At 33.1% G+C, this 19,416-nt stretch overlaps 1 protein-coding gene across 2 annotated transcripts in view; it reads right to left on the bottom strand.

Annotated features, from left to right (window-relative positions):
- LOC127877524 (adhesion G protein-coupled receptor B1-like) overlaps positions 1-19,416 on the bottom strand; it is a 469,993-nt gene that overhangs the window by 195,371 nt on the left and 255,206 nt on the right. The window contains exon 14 of one of the 2 annotated variants that reach the window (XM_052423468.1): positions 15,286-15,296. The exons of the other annotated variant lie outside the window; for it this stretch is intronic. The gene's annotated coding sequence lies outside the window, so the exon portion shown is untranslated. Of the gene's footprint in view, positions 1-15,285; positions 15,297-19,416 lie in introns of those variants that run through there. 2 annotated transcript variants of the gene reach the window in all.

Genomic DNA, 19,416 nt, shown 5'->3' with positions numbered 1-19,416 from the left:
GCTTTTCGCTTTCACTCACTGCGAACATACCTACAGACACAGATATGGCGAGGAAACAACACACTGAATGCAGAACAAATGATTCCAGTAAGGACACATCTTCTGCCTGCTCCTGAACCTCTACTCAAAGTCATACGCTGTAATTGCCGACAAAGTTGTGACTCAAAACGATATACGTGTAGGAAACATGGACTTGATTGTTCACAAGGCTGTTGAAACTGTCGAGGAAACTGTTTAAATTCCTCCGTCGTCAATGATGATGATGACCTTATATCTGAAACCTGAACGTATTATGTGTACGCCCTTTATAAAGAGATACAAAATTGTAAAAGGATTCAATGCATTTATGATAATATTCGAAAGCATTCAGGTATTTCAATAATTATACACATCATTTATTGGTATTTTTCTGTTATAAATAACATTCACACGTTATAATTGATGCAATATGTATATAAGTAAAGAAGTTTAGATTCAAATAATTATATATCGCCTTGAGAATGCAGTATGTTTAGTTTGTGCATATATATTTATTGTTTCAAATTAGACAATGCCATATTTGCCAATGAGTTTCTTTGATTGCGGATATTTATTTTCTATAATAAGTATCCAATTAGAGTATCTATGAAAAAAAATGAAATACATAAAATACTTTAATCATTCATTTAATAAATGATTAAACTATATTTAGGTTGTTCGATACTAAAGACAAAACTATACGTTATGTTATAGTCCTTTCGTATTTGTCTACGAAACAATTTCTTGACACTCGTATTAATTTCATATAGATGCTATTGTGAAGGACGTTTCGCATAAATATGTTTCAAGTTCTCTCGTGATTGATGGAAATGGGGCCAAACAACTTGATTTTGTTAAGAGATCAAAACTTGCTCGCTCTAAATTGTTAAAATGTATTCAAACCAATTATTACAATACTATATCATTTGTTTTCGTGAGCCTACATATCGTTTTACTCTTACATGTTATTCGTATAAAGAGATAATAATAATCTTAAATGACATCAAATCAGTATATGCTCTTTAATTTCATATTGAACAAATTAAAAATATAGGCTTGGCAAAAATATGTTTTTCGACAATTTGTGTACAGTTATTTTAATATGTATTTAATATAAAATGGGTGAAGTATATATTGTCTTCACATTATATTAACCATGAATATATTAAAAAGAATTTAAGTTAGATAATTAGTTGCCTATTTTTACTTAAATCAGATATCGTTGGGCTGCATACATTTTTCTGGTTGCAATAAATTATCTTCTTAAAAGAATGATATTGAGAATACAATGGACAGTGTTTAAAAGAAGTGGGTGGGGTAAATTGACCCACGACATACGATTAATATGATCAAAATAAAAAGAGAAGTCAACTTTAGTATCATCACCAGCATTTAGACATATTTTGTATGTCGTGTATGCGTCAAAAACAATGAAAACTAATGCTTAATGGCCAGATGCATTTCATATAGTCTATGCATTTTTTGTAAATTTTCACTGGTTTCAGCAGAAGTTCAATGCATGATGTTTCGTTACGTATTGAGAACTTTCCGACAAAGAAAAGTTATTTTAAACCTTTTCATGCGATTCCACATATATTTAAAAACAAAAAAAATCAAGTATTTTGCAATTTTTTCTACCTTTGGCCATTTTTAGGCTAGAATGACTGGAGTATGACCGAAATTCGCTTTTGTGCATCTGTAAGTTGCAGTCGTTGATTCACGTAATGTTTTATATTTACATACATGGTCGTCAATTCCAAAGGTGAGGTCATATTAAACATCCCCGCACTCGAGCGCGAATTTTAACTCAAATAAAATGACCAATATCGATAGACATGACTTCTCTTTTATTGTATACCTTTCTGATATCATTGTTTTAATTGAAGAAGCCAGCTTCATGTGTTCTCCATGCTCGGCCAATCGTAAAATATAGCAAACATATGGTATATACTTTGGAATAAAATACTCACGAGCATTTAATTCAGCGAATTGCCACACCGTTTTTGGAATTATCATTATTCGCGCTTCAGCAAGTCGATTACATTTCCGTTAATTAATCACACTTTATTTATTTAAAATACCAATTAAACGTGATCGAACCCAGTTGTGCCGTATTATGCTGATTGCAGTACATTATGTAAATAATAATTAATTCATTTTCAGAAAAACACAGTACTTTCCGTTAGCAAGCCATCAGGTGAACAGTAATATAATTTGTTTTTACTAACCTCTGAAAAAACTAAGGGTTTCGTATATCGCCTAAGCTTTGTTTGTTAACTTTTTTTACGTACATGTTAATTTCCCACTTAAATAGTGACATGCAATCACATGCAAATATCTTGAAAATTTCGGTTTAACATTCTTTCTAACTTGTATTTTATCGAACATAATCCTATGTTACAAAATTATTGAACACTCCATGGTTACTTTAGCAGATATGAACGATTTAAGCATAGAGAATGTTAACTCGAATGTTAACCCCCCCCCCTAAATTGTACTTTCGGCACATACAGTTGAGCTATTTTAAAACCTTACATATGTACAAACGTAATGATCAACTATTTAAGTTTCATTAACAAACTGAACAACTAAGTTTACATGATAAGCAAAACGTAGAGTTATTTATACTTCACTACAAGTGAACCTAAATGGATTGTATCTGTAAATCAAACAGTTTTTAAAAACAAACACATGAGCACCTTTACAGCTTTTTGAGTGATATTTTCAACCGACGTGTATGGCCTCTTTAATTGACAATTTAACGGCTACATTGTAAAGTACAGTCATAACTTCCTGGTACAAACGGCTATTAAAGGAATACTACACATTATAAATCGCAAATGTTTAATATACATATGGGCCGTGGTCTGTGAAAAGGGGGTTTAATGACAAAAAATTCAAAACATTTCGACTACATTACCACTTTGTTTGACTATTTGCGCTTAAATGTTTTATATAAATAATCAATACAAATATTGTCGATATAAATTTCTTGTGAATACATATAAAGTGGCAAGCATCATACAAGCAGTCCAGTTATTGTTCATACACACATGAGCTCTTATCACTTTTCGTAAAAGACGGGTGCAAAAATGGACGCATTACTTTTAACAAGAATGATTGTCTCTCACGGGAACAAGAGTAACGTAGTATGTTGAGCTGTATCACCAAAACGAAACATAGTGTGGATGAGGAATACCTAAAGCATTGATACTGCCTTTATTTTGAATGATCATTCTGTTGTATTCGTTTTGAAAAGAAGTAAATCAATTTACATATTGTTAACTATATACTACACCCAGTGTTGTATTAATATCGCATATTACATATATTTATTTGTAATGCAGTTGATTAAATGTGCATTATTGGTAGTCCAAAATAAAAGTGTTTTTTTAATGTTTAGAGTAGAAATAAGTGCATCACTCTACATAAATCCACGGACTGGAAGCACCACTGGTCCAAGAGAGTCTTTCCAGTTTGCCCACTTTCATGTCGGGCATCTTACTGTGCCATTGATTTCGTTGATGACGAGGGTATGAAATCCCTTCTAGATGATCTAGGGTGCCCCAATCTGAATGCCTGTATTTCTGCTTCAAAGAGGCTAATCCACTGTCCACTTAACCACGTGCGAGACCAGGGGACGTGTATCATGCTTTCTATCTGGTCGTGCCTGTCGGTCGTGACCATCCACACGAAGTAACCAAGAACGTATCTATTCTTATTCATACTCTAAACTTATTCACAATAGACATCAAAGAACAGTTATTGAATACGTGTTTAGAAGAGGATACTTTTATTCATCTTTTGAATGATGAAATGCGTTAATTATCTTATTATGTTATCTTTTTACATTTAACAACGTCTTAATAAGAACCTTATTTAAATGTGTATATGTGTTGATCCACTTAATATAATTTACTAAGAAACAACATTAAACATAACACAATTTAAGCCTTTAAGCCATTCTTGTACTAAATGCCATGAGTAATTATCTGAGTGGTACAATCACTCTCGATGTTTACCACCATAAGTGTAAAGTACCAAGTAAATCAACGAGCACATAGATTTTGGTCCACTTGCCATCTCTACCAATTGTCTCATGTACGTCAAGAAAGAACTCCAGTTGTTTCGGTATTGCATCAATTCTGAATCCAACTATTTTTTACTGCGTGAAGTACAGGGGACCCATCTGACGAGAGTTGTTAGGCAAGCACACGTTTTGACGAAAGTCAAATGAGAAACGTGAGTAGGTGGTGTTCAATTCCCTTGCTTTTCTAATGCATTTGTTATACATTTTCCTTTTTGTTTGCCCTAGAATTACATGTTACTGCATATTTGCAGTTGATTGATGTCACCTTTTCCTGTTCACTGACCGTGTCTATTATTAATTTCCTTAGTTTTTAACACGTTGCACACACATCTTATCTTGAGACAAACAAGTATTTCAAATCTTTCCGAAAGTCGAGTATTTGATTATATTCTGATATATGCTGGGGTGCATCATTGTATATAATATAAAGAAGTGAAACTCCAGCTGCTGGACGGTATTGAATTCTTATTACATATAATTAGTTTGTCCTTTATTTAAGGCAAGTGACCGATTGCCTAAACAGTACAAAACAGCACAAAACAGCACAATACAAAACAACATAAACACATATAAGAATAAAGCTGGGGTCACCGCCTTGGAACGGTCAATGCAAAGCATTGAGGGTTTAAACCGGTTTTAGAGCGCTCAACCTTACACTACGGCCCAGCAATATTCATGATACATTTAAGTGTAAATAAAATTTAACATCATAGCATTGTAACTCAAATTAAACAATAATAAAAGGGAATTAAACGTATTCAATTTAATTACCATTTAATTACTCAATGGTAGGAAAGATACCAGAGCAAGAGAATTACAACTTTTTGAGGAACGATGAAATGAAACTTCGAAACCCTCGTGTAAGGACTTTTTTGTTGTCACTAGGGATATATGTATGTGGTCTGTTATCACTATTTGTGCTGCTAGTTGTGGTAAGCCGAACTCATCTGCATACTATTAGATAGAAACAAACTGCACTTCACTTTGTCAAACTTTAGTGCATGGGCTAGTTTCTTACCGATATTTCCATGGCTTCGTTGGCCTTGACCATTTTGTGATAGATGTTGCAGTACGTTTTCAAGTCATTTTTTCCAACGTCAAAAGCAGTCTTGAAAAAAATGTTTTCCACATGTTCATTGTTAAAACGGTATTCATACGAAACACGCTGCATTTTCCTTCCTCTCTTGATTGCATTACTGTTACTATATTGTGCCATGTAACGTTCTCATCTCTCTGTGATATGTTCCGTTTCCCGACGGCCAAGGATATGGCTGGACAATACCTTGGTGCTTAATTTGTCAAAGCAATTCATTGTGCATCCACATCCTTTGCTCTTAAATGCTCGGATTATCTTAACTTCTGGATCTGTAGTGTGGTCTTCGTGATTGTCTCGTTTTGTAGACGACGATGAACACGGAGTTGGTTAATGTTCATGCTCATCATCATCAGCAGCAGCATCGACAGCTACAAGGTCTATATTTTCACTTTTGTCGACCTGTGAAATAAAATACGTGATCTAAAATACAACATAAACACACTCGAAATAAATGTATGTATGAACAAGTAAACACGAAGTAATTCTTTAATTGAATATCATATTATTTAAATAAGATTGAACATAAATTAAGTACGCAAGTGTCAAAGTTAGCTTCAACGTAGTGCAATAGGCTTTTGAAGTTACATTTTTCCACATTAACAAATGCCAGAATGCTTCTTTGATGCCTATATAATATGTTGTGTAGATGTCAGCACATCAATAAGCTCATATTTTCTACAGTAGTATAACAAATAAAGACGAAATTAAATTTCATCTGGTTGTTCCTCAGATGCTGCAGGGGTTTTCAGTGGTGTCCCTCCTAAATTATCGGACAGAAGACTTTTTAGGTACTATAGTATTAAATTCAAAGTGCGACTCGAGATTTTTTGACAAGATTGTTATCAAGATTCCCCAAACCCAAGTACACTTGTCAGCTGTACACAGCCGTTACCTATACACTTGTATTGCATGCTTATGGTTCTCAGGAGATAATCAATGATTATGGAATGAACGTGTAATATATCAACATATGCAAAACTTGAAACACAATGATTGAAAATAGCTATTATATTTTTCTGTATACAAAAGAACTAGCAAATATATGTTCGACTGTTTAAAAATATGACTTATTGCGAGAGGGAAATAATTTTAACACGGGACAAAATCGGTCTAACTGCAACAGATAACGATACATTATATATTGTCATCTCTTACTGTAACGTAAATTAAATATCCTAACTTATTAACCCAATAAGTTTGGCATGGTAGACGACATTTCACAATAATTCGCTCTAATGCTTATGATTATGAGAACTGTTTGTGCAAACACATTTAATCGCATATGTTCACTAAAGCGGAAATCTATCAAACGGTGAACTTATTATTGAAAAGACTAAGCTTAGTCACTAACATCTTATTTGCAAGAGTGTTGATCAAAGACACGTGTTGATGTAGCTTAACAAACAATGAGGAATAAACTTCAAGTGGTCAACAGTGAAGTCAGTAAATTAAACTCCATTGTGCATGAATATTTGCTAGTAATTTAGCGAATAATTATGCAAAATAAAAATATCTCACCTCAATTTCGCTATCCAATTCTTGTTCGAGACCGAATCAAACTTGTTAGAGATCTCTCAAAACTTTACAAATACAATTCGGAAATAAAGCACACTTTACAATGGAAATGACGTCACTTAATACGCAGTTTTCTCGACTATATTTCAATTTTATTAAACCCCCATTTCACAGAGCTCATATGCATAAATACATATTTAAAGATATGTAAATATATTCTTCGACGATAAAAACAATCGGGCTCAATATTTCTAATTCAAATGATGACATGTTTGTGAATAATACTTGTGTGCGAAATCTCAATGCTTTGACTCTTATTTTAATTGTTGCTTTTGATGTTACTAGTATTAGCTGAAATACAGCATAGGAATAATAAAATAATTACAATATTTCTTTATCTGATTATTTTTACTCAGAATTTGTTAACGATTACTTTGTTAAAATCGACCACTATGTTCTATGCATCATATTTCTACAGAATACCACTGTTGATTGGCGTCTTTTCAGATCATAAGTATGTAGTATAATTATTGTTATAGCGAATACATCGCCCTCAACAAAAACAAAATGATGTCCATGTTAATTTGAACAGTCATGCTGGACCGGCAAGTCGAGATCACTAATTTAGAATGAATGTATATGAATGAACAGTACGTGCAACCTATTATAAAATAACAATGCAACACGATTGATTGAGACCTATTTGAAAATATAAATGTTGATAATGTTGTGTTTCAAAGCAATTTTTCAGTCTCATTATTCAAGAACAAAATTCCTTCCCATGCCTTTGGAGGGATTCGAACCCGTAACCTCCGAGTTACGAGACGAGCACTACCACTGAGCTATGATGACTGATACCTATAATTTTACCTCTTCACACCACTGATTAACACACACGCACACACTGTAAACAAACATGAGATAACATCTATCAGCTTTTTTTGAATATGTTTATTTTCTGTATGTTTTTGTAAAACCTTAATGTGTTCATTTTTGCTTCATATATATTGAAGGAAATTCAAAGCATTGTCAACTAAATGTTTTAAATTAAAATTATACATGTGAACAACCTTTACCTTAAGTTACCGGTCCGGCATCTTTAATAAAATTTTAGTAGTAATGCGAAATGTTTGTTAATTTGAAATATGAAAGTGTTGTTTTAATTCCAGTTTACAATTAAATATTTCTATAATCTAGTGTTTTAATTTAGTTTCAATCTACTATTAAAATTAAAGCTGCCAAACACAGGTTACATTTCAATTTATTAATTAAATACAACATGTAATGTAAACAGTACAAATAGCAAACTTAATAATTACATCGAAATTTGCACATCAATGCTCCAGCTTACCTAACTGACATGATCAATACACATAGCTTATGTGGGAGGAGTATGCCATCTTACAACGGCACCCTTCCAGCGGTAGAGTTACACAATTGCATTGTGAGGTTCCTCTGATATATCTGTTTGGTCCTGGTACTCTATCAGGCATCGTGTATTCAAGGTTCCTGTCTTCTCGCAATTCACCAAGCACCAGGGCGCTCCCAGTCCGACAGCCTGTTCTGCATAACCGGGTAACGTATTCTCATCAGGTTGCGAAGGAATACGCACGCCATGACCAGCGGTCTGACGGTATCAGCTTGATGCATCATTGTAGTCAGAAGAACTTGACATACATTGGCGAGGATCCCGAACGTATTTTCAACTATTCGGCGTCCGTCCCGTGACAGTCTATAGTTACATATATTTTGCTCCCTAGTAATGTCCCTGTTAGCGAAGGGCTTCATCATGTAGGTCCGTAGTCCGAACGCGCAGTAACCTTTTAAGAAGTAGGGTACATCCTGTGTGTCACCTGGCAGCGGATCTGGGTCCTTGAGACCTGGTGCAAGGAGTGCTCTCCAGTAAGAGGTCTCCTTGGTAAGGGCTGGTTTCAGTATCTGCACAATTACATCGTACATCACAGGAGGCTTCCTCATACAATTCTGATATGCTCTTGGATCATCGTTACCCAGCTCGGTCATGAGGCAGTAGTAAAACCAAAGCTGAGGTCTAATCGCAATCCAGTCACACATCCAGATATTCCGTACCACCCTCCTACTCCCCGTGTTTGTTCTTCTCATAGCAAGGATATGTTAGGCCTGTATCAGGTGGTTCTTCTGCAGCTGGAGAAGATGAGAATATCATGGCGTTGAAGGTTCATGTTTGCCCCATGACATCTAAACTGCGAGTGCAAAAATAAAAGAAAATTGCTGTTTTTATACGCCGCATATTAGAAGTTATTCAGGCGTGATTAGGCAGTGAACAATCGTATTTAGCACTTGTTTGAGACATCGTTTAAACGGTCTAAGGTAGTGATATGTGTGTGGCATACCCCATTGGTCAGTGATAAGCCGCAAAACACACGCCATATCCCTTGATAACTGTCCAACGTTTAACACCCGTCCGATGACCGTGCTCTGCCCATGAAAGCCCGCTAGACTGTCGTTTATCATCCATGGTTGTCCGCCGTATAAAGTTTAAAGCAGCTCAACACGTTTTTTCCGCGTCCAAAGCCGTTCCGAATTTTCCCCGTGTCCGGCCACGTATGATCATTGACTTAAGATCGTCTGAAACTCGTCATCAACGTGAACAACATCATCTCCTTCACGGGAGATTAATTTTCGACGAGTAGTGGCCATGATTAAGCCGTAAATCGCTATATGACCGGGCCTTAATAAACAACGATTAAAATGACCGCATTTTATACGCAATTTTCTCGACTTCATTTCAATTGTATTAAAGCTGCTTTTCACAGAGCACACACATATATATGTATATCCGGTTTTATATTGAAGAACTGATATTAAACGAGTTTACATACATTAAATGATAAACGTGCCTCTATTACTGTAACGATAAACACAGACATCAACGTCACTCGATAACGAATTTAGTCCTAAGACGTTGAGTTCACTGACAGTTATATAAAAAAGCAAAAATGCTTGCAACAGTTTGAAGATACACGAGCGTTTATTCACTAAAGATTGCGTATTTATTTTATTATAGAAACTATTAAAGAAACTAATTTGCAATATTTTCAATATTCAAAACACTTTTGGTACATCGAATATTTAATAAAAGCCACCAAGGAAGAAATACTGAACATCAGAACACCCAATAGTAGATAAATTTGTTTCATACAATTAAATATGTTACTCAGATGTTAGAAGAGAGGTCACTGTTTTGCGTGTTGATATTATCAAGTAATTTTTCTTTTGTAAAGGTGATGAAAAAGATTCAAATAATAGAGATGTTTTGATGTTGCAAATAAAACAACGTCACTGCCATCTACCTCAGATCAATAACAAGGTCGTTAATCATTATTTTGAAACATAGATTTATTCAAGCTTAAAATAGACATGTTTTTTTGGTCGAAACAAAAAGCATGACATCTTCATACACGCGTAAATAAAGAACGATATCCCGATGATCTTGTTCAAGGTTTTTATTTATACTATTTTAGCATGCTTAGTTTATAACAAATGCCAACAACTGTTATATGCAAAAGGATATGCAACACCCTCACTATTAGCACAACTACGCGTATACGTGGTTGGCATTTCCATCGCCCGAAAAAATGAGACTACAGCAAATGTAGCCGTTACCTAAACAAATATGAATGTTTTCTAAAACCTCGTTCACAGACTCATTTTAGATCTGAGCAAAATGTTACATAATTGGTTTATTCTCAAGGCTAGAAATAGTGTTCTGATCTTATAAGAAAGTTGGATATGATGAACATTGGACTGATAATGTCCATGCACATGTCAATAGTAGAGTTCAAAGAGTAATCTCACTGTTATATAATTGATTTGGGTGACAAACCTTTTTTAATGACAATACCTTGTCGTGTTCAACTTTTAGTACAATGCATCTGTTATAATTAATAAATGTGTATTATGCAATGTTTTCATACTAATGCCACTACATGTACATACATACATATGTTATGGTCAACATCGCCCACAAGTTCAAAAGAACGTGTAAAGACAATAACAAAACTCAATACGATCATATATACAAGATAATATAAATAAGCCGCTAAATATCACAAGCAATGGGTTACGATATCACATCATAAGACAGACACTGTTATTGTGTACACAATTAAAATTAATCACAAAGCTGTGCGTGCACGCTGAATATAATTGCTAACAAAGCTGATTGAGCACAAACGTGTTTGACCTCATTTTAGTTTTCTTTTTATTCGATCACTAAATCGTTTATTACATAGTTTTATAGTAAATGGTATAAATGCATTTCTGATTACATATATTAACAGAAGCAAATTGATTATTATGAACTATTAAACTTGCACACGTAGTTCACAATGTGATGTTTAAGTAGATTAAACATGGAATGAGTAACAATCTGCGATTTTCCCTTCAAATCTGTTTTAAAAAAAACTTCGTGCTCTCCGATTTCTGAAAAAAAAATTAAGACGTATTATGAAACGCATTACCAAAGTCCTATCTGACAAAGTAAGTTCTATGTAATATTAAAGAATTAATGACTGATAGAAATAATAAGTTAATACTATTTAAAGTATATCAACATTATCTCGTTCATCAAGTGGCTCGACGTAGGCGTCAATTTTTGACGTATGTGGTTTCGTATGCCATTTTCAAAAGACGTGGTTGTATATTTTTATAGATTTAAAAGAGCTGGTAGTTTAATGTTATGTTCGATTGGCTGATATTTCAAATGTCATTATTTTAGATACATACATTAAAGAATTCTTACAGCCAGGCATGCTCTTGATTTTGACATTAGGCAACACAAGTCATCTTCCACATCAATTTAATGGATTAACTATAGCGTAACTTCCTGCGTTAATGTAAACTAACAAATATGGCTTTTTTTTAACCAAGAAAATACTTTTTATTCTTTAAAAAAAATCTACACTCTGCTTTAGCTAAGAAAGGGCTATCAATCAAACACTAACGGAGTTCGTCTTAACATAACCAAAACTTTAAAAAAATATTTAATAGGTGCATAACCGAAACATGCGTCCTGCACTCATTTGGTTATCACTTCACTCATATTCTAAACAGTCAGTTATCAGAATCATGATTCTATCAATGAATATTGTGTAGGTGCATCATAAAATAATTTTTTTCTATATATAAATAAATATACTAATACTAATAATAAATATAATTAAATAATAAACATTATAATAAAATAAGATATATAATCAATTAATTTTCAGATTAGTCCATATTGTTATAAAGCTATTCAAATGCATGTGTATAATCCTGCATTAATCGATCACCAGGGTCTGGGTAACATTGGAGACCCATAACCGTTGAGGCAAGGTAAATGTCATCTATTAGGGTCAAATATCACAAATATGATGGCTTAATAATAATTTAGCGATAACTTCACTATACATCAAGCGATGCTATAAGTAGTCTACAATTCTTCTTCTGTGTCTAGGTGTGTGTAACAGATAAAACTTAGGTCTCTAGGGTCAAGATCAAGGTAAAATATCGAGGTAAAATGTTACAAATTTTGATTACATATACATGATTTTATTAGGAATCTTCTATACATCAAGGGATTTGCACCCAGTCATGAACACAATTTATTTTGCGGGGTTATTCAACTTTACTAATTTGTTTGTTATATTTATAATGCACATGTGAAGCAAGTATTACAGTATGGATTCACTGATGTTATCATACGTTATATAATAATCAAATATTTATAATAACAATATTTATTAAACAATTTAAATCACTAAGATCCCTTCGAGAGCATGTCAAGTTTTGCTATTTCCATAAAGGGAAGCTGCACGTGAAAGATCGATTACAACAGCCCACCTCGCAACGCAGAACTGTCACCGGTAGACGCAACGCTACACCGCCTCCCATCGACGGCGACCAAATTCCACATAATGTCGAACATGCATTAAGTGAGCTTTCCGTTAATTTAAACGAATATATATATATGTACTTCTTGGTGATTTTAACGCAAGAACGTCAGATCAGGCAGACTTCATTGTAAATTTATCTTGGGAGAATCTGCCAATACTTAGGGAGTACGAAGAATTAATATCTCATTTGGCAAACGAAACACAATGGACAAAGCCATCAACCAGGACAAATTTTTGATAATTTTTAGCATTTCTAACCATCTAATTGGCGCGAATGGTAGACTAGGTGAAAATAAAAATTATGGGCACTTTACGTTTGGTAACGCCAATGGTTAAAGTGTCATTGATTTTGCAATCATATTTTAATATTTGTCCAATAAGGTTCTTAATTTTCGAATCGGCGAGAGAATTGAATCATGTCATTTCCCGTTAGAAATCAAATTTAAATGTAATTTAGAAAAACAGCACGCTGTTGTGCCTAACCCTAGAAAGAACCGCAGAATAAGGATATCGCGGTATAACTAGAGAACAACGGCTTTGCCCAGTTTGCAATACTGGTGAAATAAAAAGCGAATTACATTTCCTATTCAAGTCCTCTGTATTGCAGGATAAAAACATATATACAACGTCAATTTTTCATAAACCCAAATATACATACATTGTGTATAATGTTGTCAAGCAAAAATGAACAAACAATAAAACACATTGTTTCTTACATTGTTAAAGCACTTGAAACGTGAAAATTAATTCTTGATCTATGATATAAATAAAAGGGGTTTCACAGGACTAAACTCTATTTTCAAATAATGTAAAAGTGTACTTATGTTTAAAATGTAGTCTCTTACCGAGAAAGTCCTATATTTCGTATATTCTGTAGGCCCTACCTATATATCCTAAATAAAGCTTCACAATTTTTAAGCATCCTATAACGCGAGTTTTTAGACTTTTTGTAGGTTATATGCAGTGGTTATACCGTTGTATATATATGTATACTCTAGTACATATGTATATGTGTATGTATGCATATAAATCAACATATTTATATACAAGTGTGAGTATGAGTGTGCGTGCGTGCGTGCGTGCGCGCATTCGTGTATATCGGATACAAAGATGTGAATACAACTGTTTTTGCTTTACTACATGCACAAGCTGTATAGTGTTTAAGCATGTAAATGTAATTGGATAAATCGATAATATGTTTACATGTTATTCTAACCAGTTGTGCACACACCTTTGTCTTGCATGGATTGTAATATATATATGTATATGTATCAGGGGCCGGAGCCCTATATAACACATAAACAGAACTAGAACTAGAAGTGTTTAAGATAATAGTTCAAACATTGGATACACACTGATACAGTTTAACAAAATCTAGTAAAGAATATCCATAATTGTTATAATGCATAAATGAAAGATGTAATACTTGCTCAAAACGTAAATATAGCAGATAACAGAGTACCGATGAGTCGTAAAATGTTTTTGTAATGCATCTTCATTTTAATGTTGGTTATTGTTCCCATATTACACAAATACATTGTATAAATAATTAAGGACCATTTTATTGTATATTTGTAAATATTTATTAACTGTGCCTATTAATAGGTCGCGTCGTACCAGTCCTAAACCAAAATAACTTGTTGAAATTAAAACAATATGGGTTTTTTAAACAAGCAAAGTAAACAGATCAAAACATTAACATAATATATATTAGATAATTGATTATTCTCAGTTTACTAGAGACACCTTAAGAATTTCGCGGGATGGAAAGAGTGGAGAGATGAAATCAAAATTGAAAATCGATTATTTCTAAAATAAATTGGTACGAAAAATATGTGGGTACGAAAAAAAACACAAATTTGGGTACGAAAACAAATTTGAGTACGAAAAAAAGTGTACGAACAAAATAAGGGTACGAAAAACTATTTGGGTACGACAAAAATTAGGTACGAAAAAAAAAATTGATTACGAAAACAAATTAGAGTACGAAAGAATATAGGGAACGAAAAAAAATAGAGTACGAAAAACTATTTGGCTACGAAAAATAAAGAGTACAAATAAAAATTTGGGTACGAGAAAAAAATTTGGGTACGAAAAAATTTGGGTACGAAAAAATTTGGGTAGGAAAAAAATGGGTACGAAAAAACAATTGGGTACGAGAACAATTGGAAACGAAAAACATTTGGGTACGAACAAATTGGGTACGGAAAAATTTGGGTACGAAAAAATTTGGGAACGAAAAAAATTGGGTACGAAAAATGGGTACGAAAAAAAATTGGGTACGAAAAAAAATTGGGTACGATAAAAATTGGGTACGAAAAACATTTTCGTACGAAAAAAATGGTTACGAAAAAAAATGGGGTACGAAAAAATGTGGGTTTGAAAAAAATGTGGGTACGAAAAAAATATGGGTACGAAATATTTTGGGTACGAAAAAAAAATAATGGTTGTATACTTCCGAAATTATGTGTTTTAATGACTCTCATAAATGTTTTTAGTGCATAAATTGTAATTTTAAGTATCGATTTCTCCCTTAAATTTTTATATTTTGTTAAATTATTTGCGTTTAAATTTGATTGTTTGTTGCTGACTTGCGAACTATTTTTTATGTGTACGCTAGTGGATATGTAATCAGGTTACCATATCTACATCAATGAAATTTAACGGTTGTTTATTTTTGTTTGTTTTGTTAATATTTTCTAAACGGGTTCAGCTTCGTATGTTAAATGCAATATGAACTTATTTATTAATTTGGGAATAAAATCGCAATATGTATTATTTAAAATCAAATTGAAGTATCTAGCGCGTGAATTGACTCCTGGGGGTGAATTGTCTTTGGGTTGCTATTAACGCTAATAACGCTTCTGGCGAGAACTCATTTTATAGCGATTGCGCAATAAAAAACCCACTTTTTCGTCATTTTATCAAAAATTAGATTTTTCCCAGACATGACGAATACGCCATCGTGTAGATCGCGTTCTGGTCCATATACACGTCAAATTCAGGCACAGTGTTTGGCCAGTTTTCAAGACTATCAAATCGCGGCTATAACCCGGAGCTTAACGAATTTTAGTCGCCATTATCATTCGTTCAATTGAACGTCATCAAATGATGACGTCAATATATCACTCATTCCATATTAAACACGTCCGAGCTGCATGAGTTCATATTAAATTCTGTATGCAAACACAATCTTTGACAGTACTTATTTTGAAAATGTTCAGACAAACATCAGCAATCGAAATGGATGCAGTGTTTTCTATGTACCGACTATATTTTTTGCATGTACAATGGCATTTGCGTCACAGTAAGCCATCATTATATTTCGTATTATTATTTTATTCATGTATTTAAACGATGCATGTGATATATGCTATCCTGATGAAATCTAGAATGACTTTGTTTACATGTGCATTGTAAAATAATTTCATAATTTAAGTACAGCTGTATTGTAAATAAAAACACCCTCATCCTGTTTGAACGATAGGTTATATATTTTCGAAAGTGTTTTGGTGACACGACGATAAGCAGAACACAAAAAAAACAGTAGTTCTTTATCATGCTACGCATGTTATGTATATTTCCATTACGATTGAAAACTTTACACATGGTATTTAACTAGATGTTTAAAAAACCTGCAGATAATTATGATCATGACAGGCTGTTACTATGTAGAATTGTATGAGAGTAATACAATGATGATGCGATATTGCATACGCTCAAGAGATGATTCTTTTTAGTTTATCATAAGGGAAATAACAAAGATCGTCTACATAGCAGTTGATAAATGCAGTACGTAATTACACGGAAGTAAATTTTATCGTTTAAGGTTAGTTGTGACAATGTATAAGATGTCTTGGAAAGTATGCAACTGATTTTAGTTTGAATATTTATATAATAGCCTTTGATGTTCCGGTTGATGTCTTATACAAACCCACCATCCTCATCCTCTATGTACGAACGTTGGAAGTACAACTGCAGCCCAAATCACGACTATCCAGCTCAAACCTGCACAAAAGACAGATGATATGTTGTTGTTTTTAATTGCTTAGTATGCAAAGACACACTTACTGTTTTCAATTCAATACGTATAAGGCTAAACTTTACTTTTTGGTTTAAATGCATCTACTTACTATAATCATAGTATAATACATATTTACCATATGTCGTTTGAGATGCTGATAGTGTATTTGGGTACATATATCTGAAAATCCTTTACACGTTTTTTTTAATTTGAATGACATTTACCACATTTGTTGCCTCCGCTAATGAGCACTTTCGGCGTGACTTTATCTAAAACGAAATGCAACTCATATTGTGTTTTGTTGAGGTTAAATATAAGATACCAAAACTAAACAAGAATAATAAAATTAATGGTATAAACATACTATATTTGATTAAAACAGACACAGCTTTATGAGTGAAAAAGTGTTGCAATATTATGTGAAAGTAAACAAACAACACATGTATATTTTCGAGGACAATAAAAAACATGTAAACATGATCCCAGATACTTATTCGGGCTGGTCGAAATATGGCCCTTGAAACGTGCTTGTTTGCTTATATTATTCAAAAAAGCAATAAATATACTTGCATGAGCCGTTTATCAATGTGTTTATTCTTTCGATGATATATGATGTAAGTTATAAAAAGCGCACTGTGTCTGTTAGCCTGCGTTCAATTACACAACCCGCTTGTAGTGCTGAAGCAATATTTCGGCATTATGAGACGCGTAATATTAAAGTATAATCGTCTTTTTTAAATGTAATAACGTTACTAAATGTTACAAGTGTGACTAACAACATACTGTATAACATAGGTTAAACATTTTTACTTGCATGATACATAGAATTGGGTTGGGATTCAAGTTTTTACATTATTAGCTTGTTTCACTCCCAGATTGCAAATAAGATTCTGACAAATTAGATTATATATAATGAGAAAATAAATAGTAATTTTACTGATTTATATTTTTGTTGTAAATTTATTAATTTATTTTATGCGATTATTACATGCCAAGAAACAAATCCTTACATTTAAACCGTTTTTAACTTGTCATAAATACTTGCACTGTTCGGAAAACTGTTTCATTAATTTCAAAGGACATGTAAGTATCAATTCCCTAAACCTAGCCATGCTGCCCAATTTATTGACGTTCAGTTATTCTTTTCATTAACTGTCGCCAAAAATATAGAAAAATATGATCCTAGAAAGTTACACAATATTACATTTGCCAAGATGAGTAAAGTCAAATGCCGTAATACATGTAAGTTTTCTGACATCGTCTTTTAAAGCCAAAGCATGTATTTTGGTCTCCACATCGTTTTTAATAATGACGTAGTACATCGATCGCAAGTATATGCATTAGCGTTCGCGTCGCGTCTGTAATTAGTGATCAGGTTTATTTTAAATTATAAGATATAAAGCAGTAAAATTAGTATTAAGTGGAGTAGAACAAATAAAGTGTTCGCGAAATCTAGAAAAATGTAGTATACAAGTCACATACCCGAAGAATTGTTTTTTTCGACATCCTCTTCTTACGCAAACATATTTTTTTGTGACTCACATTTTCGGACACCCGAATTCCCCATGTTAATGATGACTCTACATTTCGGATATTTGCATTTTGTCAGAAATTAGTCCATTTGCGCTAATCCGGTTACACATCACACGTGTGCTTTATAACCTTATAACGATCATAAAACCTGGCAGATGATTGCGAGAAGTAAGTAGACCATAACATTTGCGTTATGTTGGTAAATAGGCATGTATACCGGTTACGGATAATCGGTTCACCCGATAATTATAAAAAATATATCATAGTAAAGATATATATATTATGTTCTGCATAATGCACTTGTAGTTTCAAGTGTGAATCATTCCAGCAAAAAAGAAAAAAACAATAGAACTGATTTTTTTTTGCGTGATATCAGTTAATACCAATTATTTTAATTTGATTGCTAATGAAAATTTTGTGTTTTTGTCATGTGTGTCAAAATATAATGCTATCTACGGTTACGTTTTACCTTTAATGTTACACATTGGCACGCATTTTTCATTATTGATTTAAATTTAAATGTCCTGAAGACAACAAAATCACACTTTTCATAGGTTGTTTGAATGCAAATTAAACTGTCTTACTATAGTATATCAAATGCTAATCCATGCAATATGTGGTTAAATTAAAATTTACGCATATTTTTGTGTAGACCAAAATAAAACACAATTCTCCTATATTAATCGAAAACATATCGTTAAAATTATTATTTAAAGGTGACGGTATGCACAGGAATATAGTAAAATATAGTAAGTGTTCGAAAACTTAGAATAATTTCGGGGTACATGTTATCAGGGAACTGCATTTCTATGGCAAGTACTAATTTTTGTGTGCATACTTCTTTCATGGTATAGTGGACTTAAATGACGAATATAATCAAACATATCAGGTAAATTCATCAGCATTGAATGTATGCAACAATAAATTTATACTCTACCTGCCACATATATACACACACTGATGCTCTCTTCTTTAAAGTTGGAGCAGGTGTAAGTACCCGTTCTCTTTTCTGTAAATTGTGTTATATACATTGTAAGACCTTTGAAGTTCTTATTTTGCATAATTGTATACGTCCCTAGTTCTTCTACGGAGCAGACTAAAACACTGTTCCCCGAACACTGGCCAATTAGTTCGTTCTCTCTGGAACACTGTATAGATTTGAAATCGTCGTCTTTCCATGTAAATATGAAATCGAGATAAACATTTGTATCGCCGATAGCAT

The sequence above is a fragment of the Dreissena polymorpha genome, chromosome 4, assembly GCF_020536995.1.
Source record: "Dreissena polymorpha isolate Duluth1 chromosome 4, UMN_Dpol_1.0, whole genome shotgun sequence".
NCBI lineage: Eukaryota > Metazoa > Mollusca > Bivalvia > Myida > Dreissenidae > Dreissena > Dreissena polymorpha.
The sequence above is the reverse complement of the archived record's forward strand: the minus strand, read 5'-3'. Positions and strand labels throughout refer to the sequence as shown.